This window comes from Oryctolagus cuniculus, chromosome 9 (genome assembly GCF_964237555.1).
Source record: "Oryctolagus cuniculus chromosome 9, mOryCun1.1, whole genome shotgun sequence".
NCBI lineage: Eukaryota > Metazoa > Chordata > Mammalia > Lagomorpha > Leporidae > Oryctolagus > Oryctolagus cuniculus.
The window spans coordinates 125,653,649-125,680,151 of record NC_091440.1 but is presented as its reverse complement, the minus strand read 5'-3'; the positions used below and the strand labels follow the sequence as shown (position 1 = coordinate 125,680,151).

At 47.8% G+C, this 26,503-nt stretch overlaps 1 long non-coding RNA gene across 2 annotated transcripts in view; it reads left to right on the top strand.

Moving 5' to 3' along the window:
* Nucleotides 1–347: 347 nt before the first annotated feature.
* LOC138843894 (uncharacterized) overlaps nucleotides 348–26,503 on the top strand; it is a 109,032-nt gene continuing 82,876 nt past the window's right edge. Inside the window, exon 1 of one of the 2 annotated variants that reach the window (XR_011379045.1) lies at nucleotides 348–624. This is a non-coding gene — a long non-coding RNA (uncharacterized lncRNA). Of the gene's footprint in view, nucleotides 764–26,503 lie in introns of both variants that reach the window. The other variant, XR_011379046.1, reaches the window with a different exon arrangement.

The window sequence follows — 26,503 nt, the reverse complement described above, 5'->3', positions numbered from 1 at the left end:
AAGGGTCATTGCTGGGGTCATTGCTGTAGATGCCTAGAACACAGCTTTGGAATGAGACATGAGTTTGAATCCCAGACACGATACTCACATTCGTTAGCTACGAATAGTGCTGATGACACTCTGAAGGGTTTGTGTGAGAATGTAATTAGGTAGTGCATGGTTTCAGGCACACGGTGGACACTGAGAAATTCTGCTTTCTTTCCCTCCTCCACCAGCCTCAGACTTCAGCAGTGGTGGGGGTGAAACCTCACAGCTTGGCTGAATCCACTTGCTCTGACCTCTGGCCTCTCTTGACTTGATATCTTGGCTCTCCCTAGTGTTTAATAGGGTTTTTGCATTTGTCTCCAGGATCATATTTCATTACTCATCTCCTCCCACTCTGTGCAGATGGATCTCATCTCTGGAGTCTTACAATCCTCTTCTCTACTTTTTTGCATGGGCAACTTCTACTTGGGCCTCACTTAAATATGACTCTCCCTTCCAGAGGAGGGTCCCTTCCCTGGCCCTGCCAAGACAAACATGGGTTTCACCGCTGCCTGTGTCCCTTGCACTGGCACTCAGCACCCTGTATGAACTCACTCATCGTTTGACTGTCTCATCTGTCTTCAGCCTCCTGAGGCAGAGGTAGGCTCTTCGTCAAAGCTCTGTGCCTGGGCTGTGGCTTGCAGTGATCCTTGAAGAATGTTTGCAGTTGAATAAATGCATTCTGTCTTGCTCCCATGCTGTGTGACCACTCATCGTCTTCACATTGACCCAGCAGATGGTAAGCATCACCCTTGAATCTCTTAAAAACCACCTTCATGGGCTGAGTGTGTGGCTTAGCAGTAAGCCACCAGAGGGGACAGTTACATCCATGCTGGGTTTGAGTCCCAGCTCTGTTGCTGACTCCAGAGTCCTGCTGATGCTCACCCTGGTGACGGCACAGGTAGTTGAGTCCCTGGGAAAACCAGATTGAGTTCCCAGTTCCTGGCCTGAGCCTGGTCCACCTGGGGAGTGAGTGGTCTCTTGGTCTGCTGGTCTGCCTTTCAGATAAACAAAGGGAAGGAAAACAGTCATCCCTCCACCACCATAAAAAAATACATAATAGGTAAGTGTTCCTCATAGCAGCAAAGAATTACTGAGGAAAGAGAAAACGTGAGACCTCTGTTTGACTGTGCTTGAAGACTGTGGGTGAGATGCCTTCAGTTTTGTAACTGCAGTGAAGAACAGTAAATGCGAACAAGCACCAGGCATCTGGCCCTGTGCCTGAATTACCACTCGGGATGCCCGCATCCTGTGTTTGCGTGCCTGGGGTGCGGTCGCAGCTCTGCTCAGAACCCAGTTGTCTACAGTGCAGACTCTGCGAGGCAGCAGGAGACGGCTCAGGTGATGGCAGCCACGTGCTTGACCACGGCTAAGTTCCTGGTTCCTGTCCTTGGTCTTAATCCAGCCTGAGCTGGATTTTGAGAGTAGCTCAATGAATGGGAAATTTCTCCATCTTTTTGTCTTTCTCTCCTTTGCAAATAAAAATAAGTAAATATTTAAAGTAAATTAAAAGGTGAATGAGAGCTCAGATACTCTAGGTAAATGGCATTTGACCAATGACAGGTAACTGTGGGAAGAGGCAGAAATGCGTGAAGGAACATTGTGTACAACACAAGGGCAGGTACGTACCGTGCTGGGCCCAGTGGGCAGCCAAGGGCCTCCTTGGGAGCTCAACACGATCCCTTCACTTTGCTGTCCTCTCTGGTGAACACAGTGTGTATATGGAAGAGACGGAAGGGACAGGCATTTCTCTCCGAGCCTCTCGCTCTGATCATAGGAGCCTGACTAACTTGGAAATGGCTTCAGAGATGATGGATGGTGTCGCAGCTCACAGACATATCCGTACTGCACTGCCTGCGTAGTCCATAAACCAAGGCCAGGAATGTGCACGTGCATTGCAGGTGCTGAGATCATGGTCCCCCTTATTCTGTGAGCTTTTCAGGGATGACGGAGGGAAATACTGGATGCCACAAGCACTCCTCAGTACCCCTAAAAAGAAGGTAACCCAGGGAGGCCACAGTGGCTCTGGCAACTCAGTTCTCCCCAGCATGCAGTATACACAATGTTAAAAAGGTATGTATTCTCACTTTATTTGAAAGGCAACAAGACAAAGATTGTTCACCTGCTAACTTTCCCCACAAATGCCTGCCAGAGCGTGGCTGGGCCAGGATGAAGCCAGGAGCTGGAAGTTCAGTGCAGGTCTCCCACTGACTGAGTGGCAGGGACCCAAGTACTTGAGCCATCGCAGCTGCCTCCCGAGGTGGGCATTAGCAGGAAGCTGGAATCTGGAGCCGAGCCAAGACCCAGGACTGTGGTACAGAATGAGGACATCACGAGTAGCGTTGTTGATCTCTGCACTAAATGCTCTCCCTGCAATACTAACACACACACACACACACACACACAACTTTGGATGAACAAATAAAATATCTTGGAGTATAGTCTATGTTGGTGCTAAACAACTTTGTTTCAAACATGTAGGATTGCAAATGGAAGCCGCAGTGAATTAGTGAACTTGACAGCGGGTAACGGTGATCATTTTTACGATGTATTGACCCGCATATGGGTTATCTTAAGCTGAAGACAGCCCCAGTCTCTGAGGTGGTGGGACTCTCAGGACAAAGGGACGAGAAGAACGCTCGGCTGCCTGCCCCTGTGGTGGCTCACGCGTGGGAGAAGCCAGCAGGCAAATGCTCCCGGCTGCACACTCTGGCGCTGGGGTTCGTTCTGTGCGGTGGAAAGAGCTGTGTCATTTCATGGCAGCTCCGTATCAGACAGGAATTCTCAGGAAAGCATCCCACTTGATCTGTTTGAGGGGGCTGCTCCAGGAGCAACGTTAGCCACTTCTGTGTCTGGAGGCTCAGGGCTCATTCCCTGAGGGTATAAAAATGAACCCCAGTGGTAGTTAGGAGACAAGTCTGGCTGCTGCAACGAATGGTGGGATCATTGTGGCTTAAAATAAGAGGCAGTTGGTTTGTCTCTCCTGATAACGGTCTCAGCATGATCTTGGGGGAGCTGGATAGGTAGCTCCAGTGGGGGACCAGCTCCTGCCTTCCCGTTTCACGGATTCAACACAGTCTTTGTGTCCCGGTTGGGGTGTCTGCCCCCAGCTCATTCCAGCCAGGCAAAGGGAGAAAGAGAACTTGCGGGCACATCCTTTCTTTGTAAGGGCATGGGCCCAAAGTTGCTTATTCCGTTTCTGTTCACATCCCATTGGCTTGTGCTTGGTCACGTGGTGACATCAATCTTTAACTAAAGCTGGAAAATGGAGTTTTTACCAGGGATGTTGTGCACTGAGCTGGAACTCAGGGCAGATGCTGCAAACCAAGAAAGGGAGGATGCGTGTTCAGGGACCGCCAGCAAGAGCCTGACCCTTGAGGTTTCTGGGATCCGCTAAATTAACATGGACAGAGTGTTTGACATGAAGTCACATTTCCTTTGCTGGTACTTATCTTTTCTTCAAAAAAAAAAACTTTAATAAATTTTGAAAGTACAGCTTTTGGATTATAGCGGTCCCCCCCCCCCCATAACCTCCCTGCCACCCGCAACCATCCCATCTCCCACTCCCTCTCCCATCCCATTCTTCATCAAGGTTCATTTTCAATTATCTTTATATACAGAAGATCAACCTGGTATATACTAAGTAAAGATTTCAACAGCCTGCACCCACAAAGACACACAAAATATAGAATACTGTTTGAGTAGTAGTTTTACCATTAATTCGCATAGTACAACATTAAGGGCAGAGGTCCTACATGGGGAGCAGGTGCACAGTGTCTCCCATTGTTGATTTAACGATTGACACTCTTATTTATGATGTCAGTAATCACCTGAGGCTCTTGTCATAGCTGCCAAGGCTATGGAAGCCTCTTGAGTTCACAAACTCCAACTTTATTTAGTCAAAGTGGAAGTTCTTTCCTCCCTTCAGAGAAAGTGCTGGTACTTAACTTTTAAAATATTTTATCCTAGGGGCCGGTGCTGTGGCATAGCGGGTGAAGCTGCCACCTGTAGTGCCAGTGTCCCATATGGATGCTGGTTAAAGCTCTGGCTGCCCCACTTCCAATCCAGCTCTCTGCCATGGCCTGGGAAAGCAGTAAAAGAGGGCCCAAATTCCTGGGCCTCTACACTCACATGGGAGACCTGGAAGAAGCTCCTGGCTTCAGATCTGCACCATTATGGCCATCTGGGGAGTGACCCAGCGGATCGAAGACCTCTCTCTCTCTCTCTGCTTCTGTTACTCTCTAACTCTGCTTTTCAAATAAATAAATCTTTAAATAATATTTTAACCTAAAATTCTTAAAAATTACTTGTATGAAAGGTGGGCAGACAGAACTCTTCCATCTGCCAGCTGGTTCTTCACATGCCTGGCACGGCGAGGTGGGAGCCTCGGTTCAGGTCTCGCGCATGTGTGCTGGGGATCCAAGCCCTTGAGTCATCACCTGCTGCCTGGCACGGTCTGCAGCCGCAGGAAGCTGGAAGGGACAGAGGAGCTGCGTTTCAGACCCGGGATGTGGACGTCCCAGCAGGGGCTTAACTCCTGTGCCAGTTGCTCACCCCGTAACATTTTTTTTAATGAGCAAAAACTGAAATTGGTCAATTGGATTTCATTCTTGAGACAAAAGGAAACGAGATGTTTGCCTCCCTCCACACACAGTCTCACAGGGAAGGTCGGATCAGGAAGAATGAGTGAGGATTGGAGGAGATCCACGACTTGCCCTGCTCAGCTCTCGGTCCCAGATGGAGGCTCTGTCCACAGTCCCAGTCTTGTCCAGCACCTCGCATTATCTTGATCTGGGTCCCCGGTGTGGCCTGCAGCTCTGTGTTCTGAGTGTGATGGGTATCGGCTGGGTCTTCATCGCAGCCCTCCCTCGACAGCCAGTTTGTTTCTCCACGTCCTGCCTCAGAGCTCCTGTTCTTGCTCCCCACTGGTGCAAACACACCCCGCGATCAAGGCTGCCCCAAGCAGCCTGCCACACAGTGCTGGCACAGGCCAGGCTGCTGTCGTTCAGAACCACCTGCCCTTTAGGCAAGAGATGATCAGGAGGTGAGAGGGCTGGACGGCGAGCCGGGAAGAGCTGTGTCTGGACCAGAAACCAAGGGCCTGAGAGCAGGACTGAGTAGTCGGGGATCACACCGCAGTGCTCCCTCAACCCTGGTGTGGGGGCGACCTGCCATGTTGCCCGGAGGGAACGCGGGCCAGGCAGGCAAGCAGCTGGGGAATCCTGCCTCAGTACCCTCCCGAATGATTGTCATGCTCTGCAGGCCATCCTGGAAGGGCAGACCCACACACAGAGGGGAAAGGTACCATCTGACAAAGTTACTTTCTAGCTAAGTACTGCATGGACAGTTAGGAAAATCTGCCTTGAAGACGTGGGAAGGAGGAAGATGTTCCGTATGTGTTTTCTGGGTTCTATGTCATAGACCAGTTGGAGCAGGACTCAAGACTGGGGGAAAGCTCACGTGGCCCTGTGACAAGCAGAGGCAGCAGGATTGTGAGTGCTGCCACGTGAGAGCCCAGGGGCCTTAGCGTTCATGCAAACGCAGTGTTTTCCAGTTACGAAAGCTACGGCTCTGGTTAAGCCGTATGGATAGAGAATGGCAGAGTGTAAACTGAATGAGCGTGCCGGGTGCTCCTGGTCCAGGGAACCTGGAAGTCAGAAGAAACGATGGCAGGGGGTTGTTGGGCTCCCTAACACATTCCTGAAAGTGTTTTCTCTCCAGGATGAGACCTGAGACGGTGAAGCGAGTTCTAAGGGCGTAAACAGCATCGTGCAGCTGCCGTGCCGTGATCACATTCCTGGGGCGTTTGCAGGCTGACCCGCGACTTCACACAAACATTTCTATCTGGCTGGACGTTCTGTGAGCGGCTTTAAAGGAAACGCTGCTCCAAGAATGCGGGAGAGACTGATGACCTAAATTGGCCAGAGCGAGGACAGCCCTCTGTTCAGTGAGCGGAAGTGAGAACAGGGTGGTTGCTGACAGGGCATCCCTTCCTGTGGAGTGAAACAAGGTGGGCTGCCTCTGCTGGGTGGGGTCCCGGTAGGAGCAGAGCGGCTCCGTGTGCCTTGGCTCACGCTGGGAGCAGCTCAGCTGTGTGCATGAGCAAGAGAGCCACAGCTGGGCCTTCCACCCAGGTGTGAAGTTAGTGGGATGTGGCCAGTAGTGGGGGCTCTGGCGACAGCAGGCCAAGCTTCTAGCAAACTGCAGATGGCTTGGGAGGAGCTGGTTCCACTGCCAGGTCTGTCACTAGCTGTGGCAGGGGCGTCACCTGGGCAAGTTATCAACCTCTCTGCTTGGCTCTGGTTTCCTCCTCTGTGAAATGGGAGAGTTGGACAAATTCCTTGCCAGCTCTAAAAGTCCATTTGGCAGAACTCACTACTCAAATGCTTGTGGAAGTGGTTCTCATCGCAAGGTGATTTTTTTTTTCCCCACAGAGGGGGACATTTGGCATTGCCACACTTGGTTGTCTCAGCTGAGCAGAACATGCTGCTGGCGTTTGGTGGGTACAGGCCAAGGATGTCCAAGAGTGACCCAGCCCCAGCTGTCCCCAGAGCAGAGCCGAAGGCCACTCCCGAAGGCACATCAAGAAGAGCCCACATTGGCCAGTGACAGGTTGCCAGAGCCTCTGGTTTATAAAGAGAGTCTGAAAATTTGGCTTTTAAGATAAAGTGCCTCCAATTTAAAATATACCAACACATCGATTTTTTAACTAAAAACACTCCAGGAGCCAAGTGAAACAGAGCTTCAGGACGAATGCTGTCTGCAGGCTGTCAGTTGGTGAAATCTAATTTAGCCAAAGACCGTCCAAGTAATTAGCAGAACTTAGCCGAAGGCGTGGATTCCTTCGTCTGCGGGTGATTATCTGAGCCAGAGCTGAACAGGTCTGGGTGTTTGCATGCTGCACTCTGACACACGTGTGTGTTGCGCTGGAAAAACCCTGAATGAAACACACAGAGGTGTTCCCGGTACCCTCTTGGTAGCCATAGTGTGGAACTCGCTCAGTTCCCTGAAGAACAGGGCTCCATTTGCAAGGCTCGTGTCCGTCTCCTGTCGGTCTGACTTGTCACAGAATCATGGGATCTTGGAGGTGGAGAGAACTCTCCTTCCAGCTCATTCACAGTCCTACCCAGCACGGTGATAGGACTTTGCCCATGAGCAGCAGACCTGGATAGAGGAGTCAGGTGTGTTGACTCCCAGATGCAGGCTGCCCAAACAGAGAGGAAGGAAGGCGATGTGGGTGGGGGAGGGTGCCAGATGGATCTGCCCAGCACAGCCTGTTCCAGATGTGGCCCACTGGCTCTTGGTCTTCCAGCTGTGCCTGAGTAGCACCGGCCGTGATGGGAGTGCTCTGGAGGCTGGGGGTGAGATGGAGTCTCCCAAGTGTAAGGTTGCTGTTGGTGTTAATTAGTCCCCGATGGATGACCGCAAGCACTTCTCTGTCCCACAGCAATACAAGTGCTCGGTTGGCCACGAGGAGGCCGGAGTCACGTGTGCGGCTGGCTCGGACCAGACTCTTTCCTCCCAGAAAACTCCGCAAGGGAGCAGTAACATCGGACAGGCAAGGTCATTACAATGCTGGGAGGAGCGAAAGTGAAAGTACTGCTCTTAGTTAATGTCAGCCACTGGCATTCAGAGATGAACCTCTGGGCCCGGCATTTGGCCTGACAGTTCTGAGACCCCCGGATTCCACTGTTAGTGTGCCTAGGTTCCTGCCCTGCCCCACGCCTGACTCCTGCTTCCTGCTTATGCAGCCCCTGGGAGGCAGCAGTGACAGCTTGAGTGGTTGGGTTCCTGCCACCTATGTGGGAGACCTGGATTGAATCCCAGGTTGCTAGATTCAGAATGGCCCAGCCCTGATGATTATAGACATTTGGGGTATGAACAAGCAGCCAGGAACACCCTGTTTGTCTCCCTCTCCTTCTCTCTGTCTCTGCTTTTCAACTAAAAAAATATAAATTAAAAAAAAAAAAAAAACAATCTTAAAGTCTCCATGGCTGACCGTGAAGTCATAGACACCCAAAACAGGGCATCCTCCCCACGAAAGGGTGTAAGCCCCTCGGTGCTTTGCTGCGGGGACTCTGCTGTTCCCTTCTCTGGGGCCTGGTGCAGGGTGTGCGTTTTTGTGCGTTTGTGCCTACCATTCTGTGTCAGTGCGGACTTGCTGGTCCGTCTCATGCCAGGGCCAGACGCAGGTGGAGCCAACTCCGCCCCGCGGCTGTGAGTTCCTCCGAGCACCGTGGTTACTGGCGAGAGGCCTGCGTTTTTGCATCAGCTTCAAGATTGAACTTCCTGAAATCTCATACTTGTTTAGTGAAAGAATGTCTCCCACGTCCACCGAGAGCATCGCTCCCAGCTGGGCTGCCCGTGCCGCCCGCGGCTGAGCAGAACATGCTGACGTTGCGGCTGCTGCCAGGGACTCGGCCTCGCCGGCAGGTTTCACATTTTTCAGTGTAATGATGGAGTTTTTGGTTACTTGCAGGATGTGATTATAAATACTTATTTGCAACAGAATCAGCCTGATGTGCTGACTTTTCCATTAATAGCACACTGCACGTTTTGGAACGCATGGACCACCCTTTCCTTAAAGTTTAGCTGAAACCTTAGCTCTATCGTAGGCTTCCAGCCAACGTCTTTCTCCTCTAACCCTGCTTCGTTCTCACAGCTGCACCAGCCGCTGGGGCCTGGAGAGCCTCTATTATTATTTTTTTAGTTTATTTATTTGAGAGGCAAAGGCAGACAGAGCTCCTCCCAGCTGCGGTCTGGTCCCCAGTTGTGTGTGACATCTGGGGTTGGGCCGGGACCTTAAACAGGTCTCCTCTATGAGTGGTAGGGACATGACCACATGAGCCAGCATCACTGCCTCCCAGGGGCTGGGTAAGCAGGAAGCAGGAGTTATGAGCTGCAGCCAGGAATCGAACCCAGGCGCTGCGGTATGGGATGTCGGTATCTGAAGTGGTGTCTTAACTGCTAGGGCCAAACCCCAGCACCTGCCCCAGTCTCTCTCTACACTTTTCTGTGTGATTTTCTGTGTGATTGCAGCTCCCTGAAGGAAGGGAAGACCCACCCAGCTTCCCTCCTTCTGCTTGATACAAATTACCAAACTTGCAAAACCACAAATCTTTCTTGTGTTATTTCCATTCCTGTTGTGTAGTCTAGCGTCCTACACATGAGGTTACCTCAAAACGTTGGTAGAAAATGAAGTGAAAACATAGGAGCTGCGGCATAGTGGGTAAAGTCGCCACCTGCAGTGCCAGCATCCCCTATGGGCCCCAGGTCCAGTCCCTTGTGGTCCATTTCAATCTAGCTCCCTGCTAATACGCCTGGGAAAGCAGCAGAAGATGGCCTAAGTGGGGGACCTGGAAGAAGCTCCTGGCACCTGGCTTCAGGTCGGCCCAGCTCCAGCCATTGCTGCCATTTGGGGGAGTGAACCAGCAGACGGAATCTCTCTTTCTGTGTGCCTCTGCCTCTCTCTAACTCTGCCTTTCAAATTACATAAATAAATCTTTACCAAAAAAAGTGTGTATTTAGAAGCAGGTGGTTTTTCTTAATACATGCAGTTTTTGCATCGTCTGTATTTTCCACGAACTTTTTGAAGTACCCTTGGAGTTACTAGATTTACAGTGTCTGTTCATAACTGTTGGAATCTATGAGGACCAAGGGCCTGACAATTAGAACCTCATTTCTCTAATAGATGAACGTTTTGAAAAATCAGACCCAGGAGTAGTAGAGATAAAGGCTGAGCTATGGAAAACCAAGTCAGAAGACACATCTCAGGATGGGAGACAAGTGGCGTCCTAGTGCTGAGCCCACTGGCCGTGTGCTAGAAATAGCTGCCTTCCCTGGGGGGCTGGGGGAGAGCTGGGGAGAATGTGCTGTCCCCACGATGCTCGCTCCCGCAGGGGACAGTTAGTCACCACAGTCGTCGTCATCTCACATCGGCCACTCAGGCTACGTGGCTGCCTTGACACAGCTTGGGCAAAGGGGCATTGAAACGCCAGGACGTGTGAGTTCCTGCATGTGGGAGATCACCCGAGGAGCGAGAAGGAGCTGTGCCTGCTTTACTGGGTTTCTTTTCAAGTATCTGTTTTCATTTTACAATAATTTTAAATTGATTTTATTTATTTGAAAAACAGGGAAAGAGGGAGAGGGAGGGAACGATAGATTGCCTTTCTGATGGGTTGCTCCTCAAATGCCCACATGAGCCAGGTGTCTGGGCCAAGCCACAGCCGGGAGCTGGGCTGGGATGGAGAGCAGAGCTGGAACGTGGATCCTAGCACTGCTGTGGATGTGACCAAACAGTGTCTGAACCTCTGTGCCAAGTGTCCGTTCCCGACAATTATTTTTAAATGTTGGTAACATCCAAGTTATTATTTTTTAAAAGATTTATTGACTTATTTGAAAGGCAGAGTTACAGAGAGGCAGATGCAGAGAGAGAGAGAGAGAGATGGAGAGGTTTTATATCCGCTGGTTCACTCCCCAAATGGCTGGAGCTGTGCCCATTTGAAGCCAGGAGCTTCTTCCTAGTCTCCCATGTAGGTGCAGGGGCCCAGGACTTGGGCCACCTTCCACTGCTTTTCCAGGCCTTAGCAGAGAGCTGGATCATCCAATTATTTAAAAAAATAAATAAATAAATCTTTACCCAGGAGAAGAGTGGCAAAGCAGGCAGAAATAAAATTTAAAAAGAAACCCCTATCAAATTTTGAACACATATCTTTCAAACCTTGCCCAACTCCTAACAATTTTCCAATAATACCCATCCTTCTTGAAACACTGAAATTAAAACTGATTGGCTTTATAGCACCCTACATGGCTCATAGTAGTAAGGATTGATACTCTAAACTTCCATCTATTAATATGCCTAAGTCATTTCTCCACCTAGAGCCATGTAAGCAGGACCCACCTACGATTGAGATGGGAGGCCTGGTGCTGGAGGAGTGGCTTAGGTAGGAGGTCTGTCCACCCACAGAGACGGGCTGGAAGGACAGCTGTGCCTGAGAGATTAATTAGGGCAATTCACGGAATAACTGCAAAGCAGCTCCAAGGGCTTTTGGAGGCTATGGGAGCAGCATTGTAAAGTTTATAGCTGAGGACTTTCTTATTCTTAGCAGTTCCAAGAATAAGCTTTTTTTATTATTTTTATTTATTTATTTATTTTTTTGACAGGCAGAGTGGACAGTGAGAGAGACAGAGAGAAAGGTCTTCCTTTGCCGTTGGTTCACCCTCCAATGGCCGCCGCGGCCGGCGCGTTGCGGCCGGCGCACCACGCTGATCCGATGGCAGGAGCCAGGAGCCAGGTGCTTTTCCTGGTCTCCCATGGGGTGCCGGGCCCAAGCACCTGGGCCATCCTCCACTGCACTCCCTGGCCACAGCAGAGAGCTGGCCTGGAAGAGGGGCAACCGGGACAGAATCCGGCGCCCCAACCGGGACTAGAACCCGGTGTGCCGGCGCCGCTAGGCGGAGGATTAGCCTAGTGAGCTGCAGCGCCGGCCCAAGAATAAGCTTTGATTTTGGAAAATGTATGTTGGGAGGATGAGCCCTGGGGTGATAACCCCTGTGGATAAACAGTGGAATTTCCCCATAGTAGGTGTTGATCACAGAGGGTGGGGAAATAAGGGAGGGCCTTGTGTCTTGGGGAGACAGAACTGGGGCAAGAAATAAGGGGAGTCGGGGTCCCACTGTTGGGATTCGTTTTTCTTTTGACTATGGAAATATTAAATGGATGAACAAAATCTTTTTCTACGATCTATCATAATTCTCTTTGGTTTCTCCTAAGGCTTAAGAATAGCAGGCTAGGTGTTTATAACTTTGTGAGAAGCCAGCATAGAGAGTGATGCCATAAAGATTGTTAAGGCTTGAAGAGGGTTCAGCCATGCAAACTCACGCAGATACTTAAGCCCAAGTGTTACGCTAATCATTGATGGATTAAAGGTGGAGGCATGGTGATCTTATTATGGTGCTAAAAGGAGTAGCAGGTGTTTAGCTGATTGGGGTGTGCCCTCCAAAGGCTGTTCTCCAGAGAAGGTTGCTTTTATAAAGCCAAGCTGCCACGCTGTAGCCCTCCCTGTTCAATGTGAGGTTTTACTTGTGGTCCTGCTCTGCTGCTGCTGGCCTCTGTCACATGCTGGACCCGTGGAGTCACTGCATCTTGGACTATGAATCTCCAACTATAAGTCAGAATAACTTCTTCCTTGTTCAATTGCTTCTCTTGGATGTTTCAGTTGAACTAACAGAAAGTGGATTAGTGCAAGGAAAGCAAGGCCTACCCAGGTTCACTTCCCATCTCCCTGATCTGGTTCTACAGAAAGCCTTTGAAGAGGCGGTAGGCAAGGAAGAGAGGAGGACTCTGAGATGAAGGGCCATCAGTGGTGACTCAGAAGCAAATAGGAGCTGGATCACCTCTCTTAGCTAAATATACCATAGGGAGATGACTCTCACTGCGCAGGGAAATCTGACCCTTGGGTTATTTATGGGAATGGCAGTGCTGCTGTAATAATAGCACAACTATCTATTTTCTTTGCACATCATAGCAAGAACTATCATTCCATTACTTTTGCGTGTTTTTATGAATAATTGCTAAGCGTCGGCCTGGTAGGGGGTGCTCAGTGAATCTTTAATCAAAGCATACTGAAGAACTTCTTCCTTTTTCCAATTTCTGTTTCTATGAATAATCTACCGGGTTGAGCAATAATGCAGATGACACATGGAAATCAGAATTACGACTTTTATGTAGACCGCATTGTTGTTTTGCCTGTGAATTGGCTCCAAATGGCTTGGAAAGAACAGGGGTTTGTAAGGCTTCCAACCAGAAAGAGCTACCTGAAAGCAATTACACCTGATACGGGGTAGAGCTCCTTGTGCTGTTAAGCTAAGCTCAATCAGTTAGTGTTCCTTCCTCAGGAACACTCCCACTCGAGAGAACCTCGTGCTGGAAAGCTGGAGTTAGAAAACACAAAACCCAGCTGATTAGAAGAAAAGCAGAACACCATGAAAGTCATTGTCATTAACATACAGCAGTTTGTAATTACTCTGCAGGAAAACAACAAGCTAAGAAAAGCAGAAAGAACTAATGTGGTTACCCAAGGCCTGGCCCTGCTGCTTCAGAGACGAAATCCTCGGATGGGTAGAGCATGATTTGGATGGAAGGCTTAAAACAAAAGAGAATGCACTGTCATTAGGTAGAAAAACAGTGGATTTGGAGTCACTAGAAAATGGTTGGTTCTGCCATTGACTAAGTGGTTGACCTTTGGCAATTCATGGAACCTCTCTGTGAGTCAAATTTTTAAACTGCAAAACAGGATATTATTACTTAACCTTGGGTGAAAAGAATGTGCGCAAAGGTCATTTTCTGTTCCCAGATTCTCTCTTCTCCGGCCTCAGCTTTCCCTCTCCCATGATGGGCAGCTCCCTGCCTAACCTCGCCAGCAGGAACCTGCCTCGTTGTCCCTCCCAGACTCTCCCCGACCTAAATGCATATCCTATTGCCTTTGCAGTGTAATGTCAAGTTTTTTTAATATTTATTTTTTATTTATTTGAAAGACAGTGTTGAGGTGTCACCTCTCAGAGCCTTCTCCTCTGCCTTCTGACCAGGAAGGGGAATGGGGAGAAAAATCATTTATTTTCATTCCTTAGCCGGGGGTACTTCACTGCATAACGGCTCTGCCCAGTTTAGGGGGCCCAGCTTTGTCGTCAGAGGAGTTGGAAGATTCCTGATTAAGAGCTGTTTGCTGGACACCAAGAACCATGCCTGCCGCTTCTGTGTTGCCTTGGGGTTCCAGTCTGGTTTCTGGGTTTCTGTCCTGCTTTTGTGTTGAAGGCTTCAGTGGCTCCTTGGCTGCGGACGTTGAGTTCCTCTATTTACTCTTTGTCTCATCCTTCTAAACCTGCCCAGGATCCCTTGGTTCTCTGGATTGCTTCCGCTTTGCCCACACGCACTCCAGACCAAATCCTTGCTGGAGTCTCAGCTGCTCTATTAGGACTGACTTTTTTTTATAGATTTATTTACTCATTCATTCATTTATTTTACAGGCAGGGGGAGTGGAGGAGGATCTTCGATCCACTGGTTCATTCCACAAATGGCTGTTAGGGCTGGGCCAGGCTGAAGCAAGGATCCTGGAGCCTCTTTCAGGTCTCCACGTGGGTGCAGGGGCTCAAGCATTTGGGCCATCCTCTGCTGCTTTCCCAGGCAAATTAGCAGGGAGCTGGATTGGAAGTGAAGCAGCCAGGAATCAAAACTGAACCCCATGGGATGCGGGCACTGCAGGTAGAGGCTTAACCTGATACACCACAGAGCCAGCCCTAACGTTCCTTTGTAATAGGATAATAAGCATATGTATTATATTTATGGAGTATAATATAATTTGATCTATGCCTGCAGCAATGAATCAAGCTAACAAATCGATCCAGTTGAGTGAAGTTTCCCTTCTCTTCACATCCTTGCCAGCACTTGCTGCATTTTAGTAGTTTAACCAGGGTAACCGGAGAGCTCTCTGTTCTGAGCCACATGTCCTGGTAAAAAGTCATGTTGAGCATCTTTTCCCATAACTGTAGCCCATTGGGTCTATGTAGGGTTTTTGTTTCATTTTCGTTTTTTATTGCTGTTTAAGTTGCTAACATTCTGGGTATTGATACCTTGTCACGTGGACAGTTTGCAGATGTTCCCAATTCTGCTGTCTCTTCACTCGATTGTTTGCTTTGCTGTGAAGTTTGTAGTTGGCTATAATTCTTGCTTTTGTTGCTGTGCCTGTGGATTCTTAACAAAAATAGGCTTATCTGACATCCTGGTGAAACACTTCCCTCTTTTTTTTTTTTCTTCTAGTAGTTTCATACATAGTTCTGGTTTTAAATTTAAGTAGTTAATCAATTGCTTTGTACAAGATCAGAGATACAGGTGTAGGCCGGAGGTTCTGCGTGCTGATAACCAGTTGTTCCAGCTCTGTTTATTGTGCTTTCCATAGCATATGTTCTTATGTTCTTAGCCCATTTGCTGAAGATCTGTTGCCTCTGGAAGTGAGTGCATTGGCCTCTGTGTCGGTTTTTAGTGCTGTGCTGTTGTAATGAGCACAGCCATGGAGGATATTGTGGAGTTGGCTTGTTAATGCCTCCTTCTCTTCTTTCTGTGCTGCAGATTGCTTTGTGCCTATAAATGGTGGGATTGTTTTCTAGTTGTGTGAAGAGTGTTGTCAGTATTTGGATGGACTTTGCAATGGTTCATGTAGGAACTTTTTTAAAAAAGATGTATTTGAGAAGCAGAATTAGAAAATAGCAAGGTCTTCATCTGTTGGTTCACTCCACAGATGGCTTCAATGGCTGGAGCTGGGTCCATCTGAAGCCAGGACCCAGGAGCTTTTTCCAGGTTTCTCACGTGGGTGCAGGGACCCAAACATTTGGGCCATCTTTGGCTGCTTTCCCAAGCCATTAGCAGAGAGCTGGGTTAGGAGTAGAGCAGTTGGGATTCGACTGGTGTCCATACAGGATGCTGGCACCGCAGGTGGAGGCTTTACCTATTATGCCACAGTGGGCTGCAGGATCTGGCACCAACACTTCTAGTGTTGGCTTGGATACAATATCCATTACTTAGGCACACAGCCCTGCCTTAGCACAGAGAAATAGAATCGTTGCTTTAAATGATTTCCAAAGAAACTCAAAATGCAAGAAGAGCTTCTTTTAAGATGGAGAAATAAAATAAAACTACTTAACCATAAATATAACAGGCAGCCTTTAGATCCTGGCTATCAGTGGGAATCTCCAGTTGAAATACAGTTTTTTAAACAAATTGAAACTAACTTTTCAAATTGGTGTGGATTTGAAGCTGCTTTTAAATGCCACATATCTAAGATTTTTGAGCAATCTGATTTTTCTGTCAATAACTTCAAAATAAATTCCAAATAATATTAGAACTTGTAGGATGACAGATCCAATAGAAAGCTGAGAAGAATGTATCGCTGTGATGAGAATTTTAATTTTGTAAATGAATACAGAGTAATCCTTGGGATTTTGATTAAAAGCAATTTTTATGTTGGCTGTAAATAGCTTTTTTCTCACAGAATGTTTAGAAACATAATGTAATGAAATAACATTTTAACTCATGCTAGGTCAAAACTTAACATTGTGCCAGTATAGTTTCTGGTCACCTCAAAATACCCATAAAATGTTACCAGAATTCAGTTGATTTTCTGATATGTTTTAAAAAAATTTTATTTGAAAGGCAGGGTTGCAGAGATAGAGAGAGGTCTTCCATCTGCTGGTTCACTCTTCAGATGGCCGCAATAGCCGGAGCTGTGGCAATCCAAAATCAGGAGTCCAGAGCTTCTTCCAGGTCCCCCATGCAGGTGCAGGGGCCCATGGACTTGGGCCATCTTCCACTGCTTTCCCAGGCCACAGAGAGTTGGATCGGAGGTGGAGCAGCTGGGACTTGAACCGGCATGCATATGGGATGCAGGCACTGCAGGTGGTGGCTTTAACTGGTATGCCACATCACCGGCCCCCTCTCTGACAGTTTTTGAACATGGCTTTTCTTTTGAACTTTGTTGACACTGGATGCCAGGTGGATTTAAAAAAATGACCAGTGCCAAAGCTGACAAAGAATATAGAACTAAATTGCAAACATAACGTATCATGTCTAGTTTTCTCTTTAGTCCTAGACGTGTGATTATGTTTAGTGGTCCAGCCACTGGAATTGGCTAGAGATCCCTGAGCACGTAGAAAAAATAGTGTGAATGTGGAAGAATTAAAAGCCAAGCTTACATATATAACCTGTGTATAAAATACCTCGAGCGTTACGGTCGGTCTTGTTGGGATGTGGCTTAGGATCGTCTGAAACCCTGTGAGCGACGGGAAGGCTCGGGTGCAGCACCGTGCGGGTGTGCCGGGCTAGGTGATGTCTGCCGCTCCCCTCCAGACCTAGGATTTGATGTGGAGACAGAACGTGCAATTTTGCAATCTGCTGAGCCAGAAAAGGATTTAATACTACATTCAGAACTGTACTCAAATTGTCAGAAAATGTTCAATAAAATAACATAGCAAATCACACTCAGTTAAGCTGGCTGGCAGGAGTCGCATGACAGCATGGGGAAGGAAAGCATGTGGGACAGAGTGCTATTTACATGTTTGCAGGCCTTGCGCCCTGGGTGGCTGGCTATTCACAAGGCAGCAGTTTCCACCCTGCCCCTCGGCTTCAGGTTTGATACAAGGCCAAGTCCTCGATCTGACTGCATTTGAGTGTGGTCTAGTGCAGATTAGTGTTTGTCACCACTCTTCACAGCAGACAGGAATCCGGCTGGCGGGGGAGGAGGAGGAGGCGGAGGAAGAGATTAAGGGACTACGTCTGTGGAAGGGAAAAATACCTGAGCAAAAGCTGCCTGGGTTCATCCCCACAAGGAAGTGTGATGGGTGCCAGGTGCTGGGCGTTGAGCACGTCGTAGATGACTCCTGAAGGAAAGAGCATCTTAGAATTCTCCAACCATGAACTTGCACTGGGGAGACCAGGGCCAGGCAGTCCAGGGCTACTGTGCGCCTCTCTGAACGGGATTTACCCGAGTCTAAGCTTGTTGCTCATGGGACATCTGGCTGGAAGATGACAGATGGTAAAATGCTCTTCAGATATAGACATGATATAACAGAAGACCAAACTATGAGAACACCTCAGTCCATATGACAAATGAATAGGATTTTTAAAAGTCAGTCATTCCATAGATATTAAAAACATGAACAAAAATAAAGTCCATTTCCAAGTAAAGCTGTTATAAGCAACAGCTCTTGCTTTGTGAATACATAACATGAATGCTAAACTATGGGGCACAGTATTTTAGTTTCTTCACATGTATAGACATTCAAACGACCCTATGAAGTGAATCATATTTCCCTCTCACTGAGGCACTGTAACTTAAACCCAGATGTTCAGCAGAGAGCAAAGGGAAGAATGCCTAGGTTGTACAGGGAAGTAATATTCATTCATGTATTGTGAAGTTACTTAGTAGGTGATGTGGTGTCTGATGTTGGTATCACACATTGCAATTTGAATGAATAGGTAAGGTTGTAGGAAAGGAGCTTTTGGTTAACTGAGGAACAACTGGAACAGAGTGAAATGACTTTATTCAGCCCTGAATCTTTGCTTCATTGACACTATAAGGTGATGATGCTCAGAGCACTGTGGGGTGATTGACTGGGACTGATGAACTCCCTTAGTAGCTGGTCAGGGTCTGGTAGAAGGCTGGTTTCCTGGAAGATTCTTTGTAGTCACATTCTGTTAGCTAATATTGGAGTGGTGAATTGCTTGACTTTATATTCCCGGTGGGCCAGGTTAAGTTGCTCTCTTGAAGTTCTCTTGATTGGCTTGAGCTGCAGAAAATAAATCTTTCCTCACCAGACAAATGAGCGCAATTAAGTGGAATTTGGCTGTGAAGGGAAACGATTTTTCCCACAGCTGAGACACGACACTGAGGGAGGACTGAGCGTGGACTTGGGCGAGAGGGCACTCAGCATGTGATCTGGATGCCGCGATGCCGGGCCAGGGCCCATGGCGAGAAATCCCATCAGCGTCCTTGGGTGGGGTTCCTCCGCTGCTCCGATCGTGGATGGGATGGGTGGCCAGGTGAGCAGAAATCGGTGAATGTAGTTGGCACAAACCAAGGTGTGCCTTTCTGAAAAGCGCGAGACACAGCCTGCGGATGATGGTGTGGAAGCCCCGCTCTGTGCGTGACCAGCACAGGTCACTGGGGAGTCACTTGACCTCTCTTGGCCTTCGTATCCTTTTCTTTAAAAGGAGATGATGGCTTCACAGAACCATGTACACCATTGTCCACTAGCGCACCTTTTAACACAGTAAGTGACACATTTTACAAGCTCAGTAACATTTCTGTCAGAATCATAGAAAGGAGCTTTTTGTTGACTGGACATAGGGATGAAGTTAAGTATTTTTGAATGCTCAAAATGAATTAGACCTTCTCATTCATTCACCCAAAATCCACCTTACATGCTTTACCCTTATATGGGGTTTCTCAATTTCCGCTTGTGTCTTAAAATTGAAGTCACATTGATGGAACAGGCCTCACTGAAAAGCGAACCAAGGCCGCTGGATGGTATTTCTCCAAAGAGTCAAGCACAAGGGGAGTGTACTACCCCCAAGAGCCACATGCACTCAGAGTGTGCCTCCTGCCAAGAAGCACACACCTGAGAAGTGGGCCTGCCTCGAAGAGTCATGGACACAGGCTGCAAGTGCACCTCTTTCCTAGATAACTCTGGACAAGTGCCTACCTCCAAGGGTCACATAGATCAAAACTGTGTGTAGCAGTAAGAGTCTTGGACTGGTTTTTTACCCTTGATAAAATAATTTATTTTATTTATTTTTTTTGACAAGCAGAGTTAGACAGTAAGAGAGACAGAGAGAAAGGTCTTCCTTTTCTGTTGGTTCACCCCCTAAGTGGCTGCCACAGCTGGTGTGTTGTGGCCAGTGCACTGCGCTGATCCAAAGCCAGGAGCCAGGTGCTTCTCCTGGTCTCCCATGCGGGTGCAGGGCCCAAGGACTTGGGCCATCCTCCACTGCCTTCCTGGGCCATAGCAGAGAGCTGGCCTGGAAGAGGGGCAACCGGGACAGAATCTGGGGTGCCGGTGCCACAGGCGGAGGATTAGCCTAGTGAGCCGTGGCACCGGCCAATAAAATAATTTATTAATAGCACTGTCTCAGCGTTGTGCTGCTGAGTTACCATTATGCGATGTGTTCCATGTGTATTTGTATTCACTGTATAAGCTTGAAGAATGGAAGAAAACAAATTTGACTCTGTTAGAGTAGGAAATAAACCACTTCTCTCCCGCTAAGGGGGGATCTAGGTTCGCACTCACCAGGATAACAATAGCTAATCATAAGAGGCTACCTAATAATAAATTAGTTTAAAAATCTCACTGTCCTCATTCAGTAACCACATGTTGAGTGTTTGAGAGCTGCATGTAGCCAGGGGCTGCTGAAGTGGTTCAAAAACATCTGTCAACCAACCTTGCTAAGTGGTTGATAGTAAATAAAACAAACTTTAATTTCTGTCTGATTGGATGTACTAAGACAAGACCTCATCCCTGTATTCCCACTCCTTGGTTGGACTTGAATTATTTCATGGGATTCCAATTGCTGCCATGTTGTAGTCCTACATTCTGTGGGAGCTTATTGGGCACATCCATGTTACCAAGAAGCATGGCATGGTCACCTGACAGTTGAGCCTGTACAAGCTAGAAGATGTAAGGGATACCTGACACATGGCAACTCTCAAGGACTTCCGGTCCTCGTTGACTTGATGTTTCGAATGCTTTTCAGAACAGCAAGCAGAGGACTGGAGCTGCTGCCTAGCCCCGCTGGTTTCAGGCAGTGAAACGGCCCGCTCCTCCTTCATCTGTTGGGGCTCTCGTAGTCTGAGGATGCTTCTCATCTCATAGTTCTCCCTGCCGTGGTGTGCTGGAGCCACAAGGCAGGAGGAGAGAAGAAATAAATTGTGCGTTGGCAGGAAGCGGAGAAAGTGTTGCTCCTGTGCAGCCTACAGAGCCGTCCCTTCGTTACCCTGAAGCTGCTGATAGGTGAGGGACGAGGGAGGACGAGCCAGTGGACACGAGTGCCTGCCACTGTCACCATCAGAAAAGAAACAAATGAAACGCGCCCAGACCTGAATGACACTGTGGGTATTCCTAGAGATCGTGGGTATTGATAATGCTGAATACCTTGTCATAGGAAATTCAGCTTTTTCATTTTTTATTTTAATTTATAAAAGATTGAATATGGTTTGTAGTCAGTAAGAACATGATATTCCTTCTTTCCTCCCTCCCACTCTCCCTACTTCCTTCTACCCTTTTTTCTTTTAATAATTTATTTGAGAGGTGGAGTTACAGAGAGGGAGAGAAAGAAAAGTCTTCCATCTGCTGGTTCACTCCCCAAATGCCTGCAATCAGCAGAGCTGGGCGGATTACAAGCCAGGAGCTTACTTCAGGTCCTCTGAGGCACAGCAGAGAGCTGAATCAGAAGCGGAGCAGCCAGGACATGAACCAGCACCCATATGGGATGCAGGCACTGGAAGTGGAAACTTAGCCCCCCATGCCACAGCACTGGCCCCAATAATATTTTATACTTGCCAGCTTCCCATGTGGGCACTGGTTCAAGTCTCGGCTGCTCCACTTCTGATCCAGCTCTCTGCTACGGCCTGGGAAAGCAGTAGGAGATGGCCCAAGTCCTTGGGCCGCAGCACCCATTTGGGAGACCTGGAAGAGGCTCCTGGTTCCTGGCTTTGGTTCAGCACAGCTCTAGCCATTGCGCCAGTTAGGGAGTGAACTGGCAGAAGGAAGATCTCTCTCTGTCCCTGTCTCTTTGTCTGCCTCTCCTTTCTCTGTGTAACTCTTTCAAATAAATCCTTAAAAAAATTTAAATGACAGTATAAAGGCTTAATACTTCAACAAGTAAGACATTTAACAAGTAAAAAGTAAAACTCCCTAGTTTAGTAGACAATGGCTGTAACAATAATTGAAAGGGAAAGTGATCATTTTACCCATTTCGCCTACATACAGTTTTTTTGTCAATCACAATTTCTTTCAATGAAATAGAACCAATTACAATGTAACATCTATTTCTTGTATTACAAGATAACAAGTAAGTCTATGTAGACTACAAACTATTTCCTCAACAGTATATGCACAGATTATGCGATTGCAATGTAAATAATTATACATTAGATATGTTGTACTCTGTTAGTTACTGCATGTGGGGAGCAACTGGGAGCAACTTGGACTAGACTAAGTTACTGGAATTAAGACTTATTCTATGCATCTGCTCTCCCACAATATGGCGCTGGGAGAGGAGGAAACAGCTTCTACACAGCTGCCTCCAGTTCAACCAATAAACTGTAGGACCTGCTCCTGATTGGAGGAGAGTAGCGTACTCGGCGTGTGGGTAGCAGAGTTGGGATTGGTGGAAGAGGACTATAAAGGAGGAGAGAGACAACATGCACCAGGAACATCTAAGGGGAACATCTATCTGAAGGAACACCTGTGCAGCCCCTGAGAGAGCCAGCTGGCGGTGTGCCGCTCCCCCGCGGAAGTGGGGAATGTGGCAGGGGGAACCGCCCTTCCACGGAGGTGGAAGGGATGGTAGCCAACCCGGGAAGAACCAGCAGCGAACCCGGGGAGGGCCGAGCAGACAGAAGAACAGCACAGGGTCCTGTGTCATTCCTCCACGAAGACGGGGAGCGACATAATGGTGCCGTGACTCGGATATGAAGGCTAGGCAGGGTTTAGTGTCGTTCCTCCATGAAGAGGGGGAGCGACACCGCAGATAAAGAAAAACATACGGTATTTGTCATTTTGGGACTGCCTTATTTCAGGCAGTATAATGGTTTCCAGTTCTATCCATTTTGTTGCAAATGACAGGATTTCATTGTTTGTTATGGCCAAGTAGCATTCCATAGTGTGTACATACCATTGTTCTCATCCAGTCATTAGTTGATGGACATTTGTGTTGATCACATATCTTAGCTACTGTGAATTGAGCTGCAGTAAACATGGGGGTATGGATCACTCTTTGATCTACTGATTTCATCTTGGTTGGGTGAATCCCCAGCAGTGGGATGGCAGGGTCCTACAGTAGATCTATTTTCAACTGTCTGAGCAATCTCCACACTGTGTTACTCTGTGGCTTGTACTGCTTTGCATTCCCACCACCCCACATCCTTCCATAGCAAAATGGCAAGGAGAGAGACTGATTTACAGAATAAGCTGTAGGAGAGGAGGGGAGAAGGCAGCTCCGACTGCAAGCCACACCACCAGATGTTGTACACAGTCATATTCAAAGAGTTCAGGAAAAATGCAATTAGAAGATAATTTTACTTGGAAGCCAAAAAGTTTTTTGAAATCTTTGGAAAGCTTTTTCACAATAGGTACGTACTGACCAGAGACTTGGAGGTCTCCAAACTGTTCACTTAACAACTTTGTTTTTTCAGCCCAGTTGTACTTTGACCCTGTGCAGACAATTGTTAGTGATCCTGCTTTAGGGATATAAACAATGACCAGTGGTTTGCATCTATTCCTACTACATGATCTATGTTATTGTAATCCAAAGTGAAGTAATTTTCCCAGATATATTAATTGGCTCAGTACTTTGGAGTTTGAGACCATTGGTTGCAATGTCAAGAATGGAATCAACTACTGAATTCTTAGGATGCTACTTCTAAAGTCCAGGAAGTCCAGGTGAGAGATCATGCAAACCGGTAAAGAAGGTAGTAGTTAGAGAAGCAAAAGCACATAGATTCCTGATACATTTGGAAGGAGAGCTGACAGCACTGATACTGGAGTAGGGAGTGGGTGGAAAGGTGAAGTTGAAGTTGGCGCTGTGGCTCTTGAGTTCAGCTGGTACCTGCAGTGCTGGCATCTCACATGGGCACCAGTTCAAGTCTCGGCTGCTCTGCTTCCAATCTAGTTCCCAGTTAATGGTCTGGGAAAGCAGAAGAAGATGGCTAAAGTCCTCGGGCCCCCTGCACACATGTGGGAGACACAGAAGAAGCTCCTGGCTTCAGATTGGCCCAGCTCCAGCCATTGAGGCCATTTGGGGAGTGAATTGGCTGATGGAAGATCTCTCTGTCTGTCCTCTCTCTCTCTGACTTGGAGCAATAACACTGCATTCCTTGAGATGAAGCATATTAGCGAAGTTTCAGAGGAGGAAAGAACTTTGGGTGGTAAACATAGGGTAGTGGTTAAGGGCACTGCTTTTGATCTGTTAAGTACCAACCAGATCCAAATGGAAGTAATAACTAGACAGCTTCAGAAGAGAAGAGTGGGCCATACACATCTGTGATAGCAGGTGGAGAGTACTCGAAGCCTTAGGATCCACTGAGAATACAGAAAATGGGACAAAAAATAATGAGGGTACCAGCCCCAATACATTTGGGGTTAGGGGCTACATAGCATTGAATCATGGGTTCTATAGAGTTGCAGGGGTGGGTGTTGGGCTACACAGACAGCTACCCCCCTACTAACGTGCTTGGATTCAGTGCCCAGCTGCTACTTCAGCTCCTGCCACTAGCTTCCGGCCAGCCTAGAATAAATCGTAGGAGTCATTGGTGGATTGTGTGATGGCTCCTAGCTTCTGTCTGGCAGAGCCCTGGTCTTTGAGGGTATTTGGGGGAATGAGCCAGAGGATGGAAGTACTCTCTTTGTGTCTCAAATATGCATCTCGGATTCTAAGGAATTAACATGAAACATATTTGGGAACAAAGGTTTTCAGGTGTGGAACAGCCACAGAACTACGACTTGATATTAGATAAAATTCCCTGTGGTACCTTGAAACAATTCAGTTGATGTAAAAGTGAACATATCTTATTGTCCAATGACTGTAGCTACTTTTTTATCTGCATTGCCTGGAAGGCCCATAGATGAGAGTATTGGCAATAGTTAGAAACAAATTTCTCTGCCTTAAGATGAAAACACAAAGTTAGAAAAAGGAAACATACTATTTGCTTAATTTCAGTTATATAAAGACCTGTCAGCATAAACACATAATAGTTTACCCATAACGCTGCAACACAATCAGGATTATTAAACAGCTCCCTGAGCCGATCACTGTAAATTTGACAAGCGAGTCACTAAGTGCTTAAGACTTTGATGGTTGAAGGTGAGCATTCACCTTTCTGGCAGTAAAGGAAAGCAGGCCCAATACCAAAGATGCTCCATGGAATTCGGTGCTGTCCACAGTGTCCAGTGGGTGTGGCCACTTTTCACAACAGAGCACCTAAACAAGAGGCAAAAACTCCGAATTCATGACATACATATCTTGCCACAAGGAATTTCCTATAATCTGTTTTCAAGATCTGGGCTATGTTGAAGTCAGCGATTTGTACATTCTGTGGCTTCATTTTTTTTTTTCTTTTAAAATCAGCTCCCAGACTTCTGAGAACTGAATGTTTGCCAGGACTGAGTCAAATTTTCCTACCTTTTGAATGAGTTTGTGCCTTGATTTCAGTGTATTTCTCACAATAAGCCATTCTGTTTCACTGTCTGGGGTCAGGGAGAGATCTCTTTATCCCCAGATGTGTCACGTACCTTGTTCAGGACATGGCCTGCTCTCACCCAGTCCTGTCATCTGTCTCCTCCTTGCCACAGCTCCTCTGAATGGGCACTCAGCCTCCTACTCTTTTATGTTTTTAAATTAAAAATTTCAGAGTTACAGAGAGGTAGAGACAGAAAGAAAGGTCTTCAATGTGCTGGTTCACTCCCCAAATGGGCGCAACGGCTGGAACTGCGCCGATCCAAAGCCAGACGCTTCCTCTGGGTCACCTATGTGGGTGCTGAGGCCCAAGGTCTTGGGCCATCTCCCACTGCTCTCCCAGGCCACAGCAGAGAGCTGGATGGGAAGAGGAGCAGCCAGGACTCGAACAGGCATCCAATGGGATGCTGGCACTGCAGGCAGAGGACTGACCTGCTGTGCCACAGCACCAGCCCCGAATCACAGAATCCGGTGATTGAATCTCACCTCCGCATTGGCTCACTCCTCACTGTAGATGAAGGGCCAGGGAGTCTAACGTTGCTCCTTGGCGCTCTCAAGGAGAGGCCACTTGTTAGCCTCATAGCCAGGCACCATTCAGCACCAGCAGCACCAGCCAGGTTGTCACAAAAGGTTTCCCACATGTACTCTACTTCCAAGCTTGGAGGAATCTCTGGATTTAGGTAATTGATTTCTATCAGAATAGCATTGGAAATGGAAGAGTCATGGCAGAATTTTGAGAAACACTGTAGATTTATACAAGTCTGCTTAGTATTCAGCATCTACTGGCTGGGGGTTATTCGATTATTGTGTTGCTGGTGCACTGCTTCACATACGAATTCAGTTATTTCTGAACTTAAAAACCAAGTCTTCACCTTGGATTGGGCTCTATGAAACTTCTTCTGGATACAATAAACAGAACAGATGTGGACTCTCCCTTGTGTAGGATGCAGATATAAACAAATAGGAGCCCAACCCAAGAGTCAACACAAATACTCCATAAATCCTGTGTTGGAAGTGTTCCGTACGTATTGGCTGGCAGGCGGGGGGAGGGGGAGGGAGCAGGGGCTATTTAAGGGGCAATACCTCGTTGAGCAGCATGGATACATTGGAGGAAAAGAAGAAACCAGATCAGAGCAGAGAGAAACCCACAGCCCTTTACCTTCCGTTGACACACGCAGTGGCTGAGGACCCGGCAGCCCCTGCATTATGCATGCATGGGCTGCTGGGTGTGTGAGACGTGTTTATTTTTCAGTAAACACATCCGGCTTGGCCTGGCTGGAATGGTGAGGCTGCCGTGGTGGCTGCGAGCTCTCCGACATTGTTTCTACCCGTGGTTTCGGACCACACTGGCTTTCTGCTTGTTGTTAGGGTAGTGTGGGGGTGCAGCCGGGCTGCTGCCTGGGACATCAACAGAACACCAGAGGCCAAGGGCTTTGCTCCAAGTCTCCTTTATCTCATGCAGTTTTACAAATGTCTTCC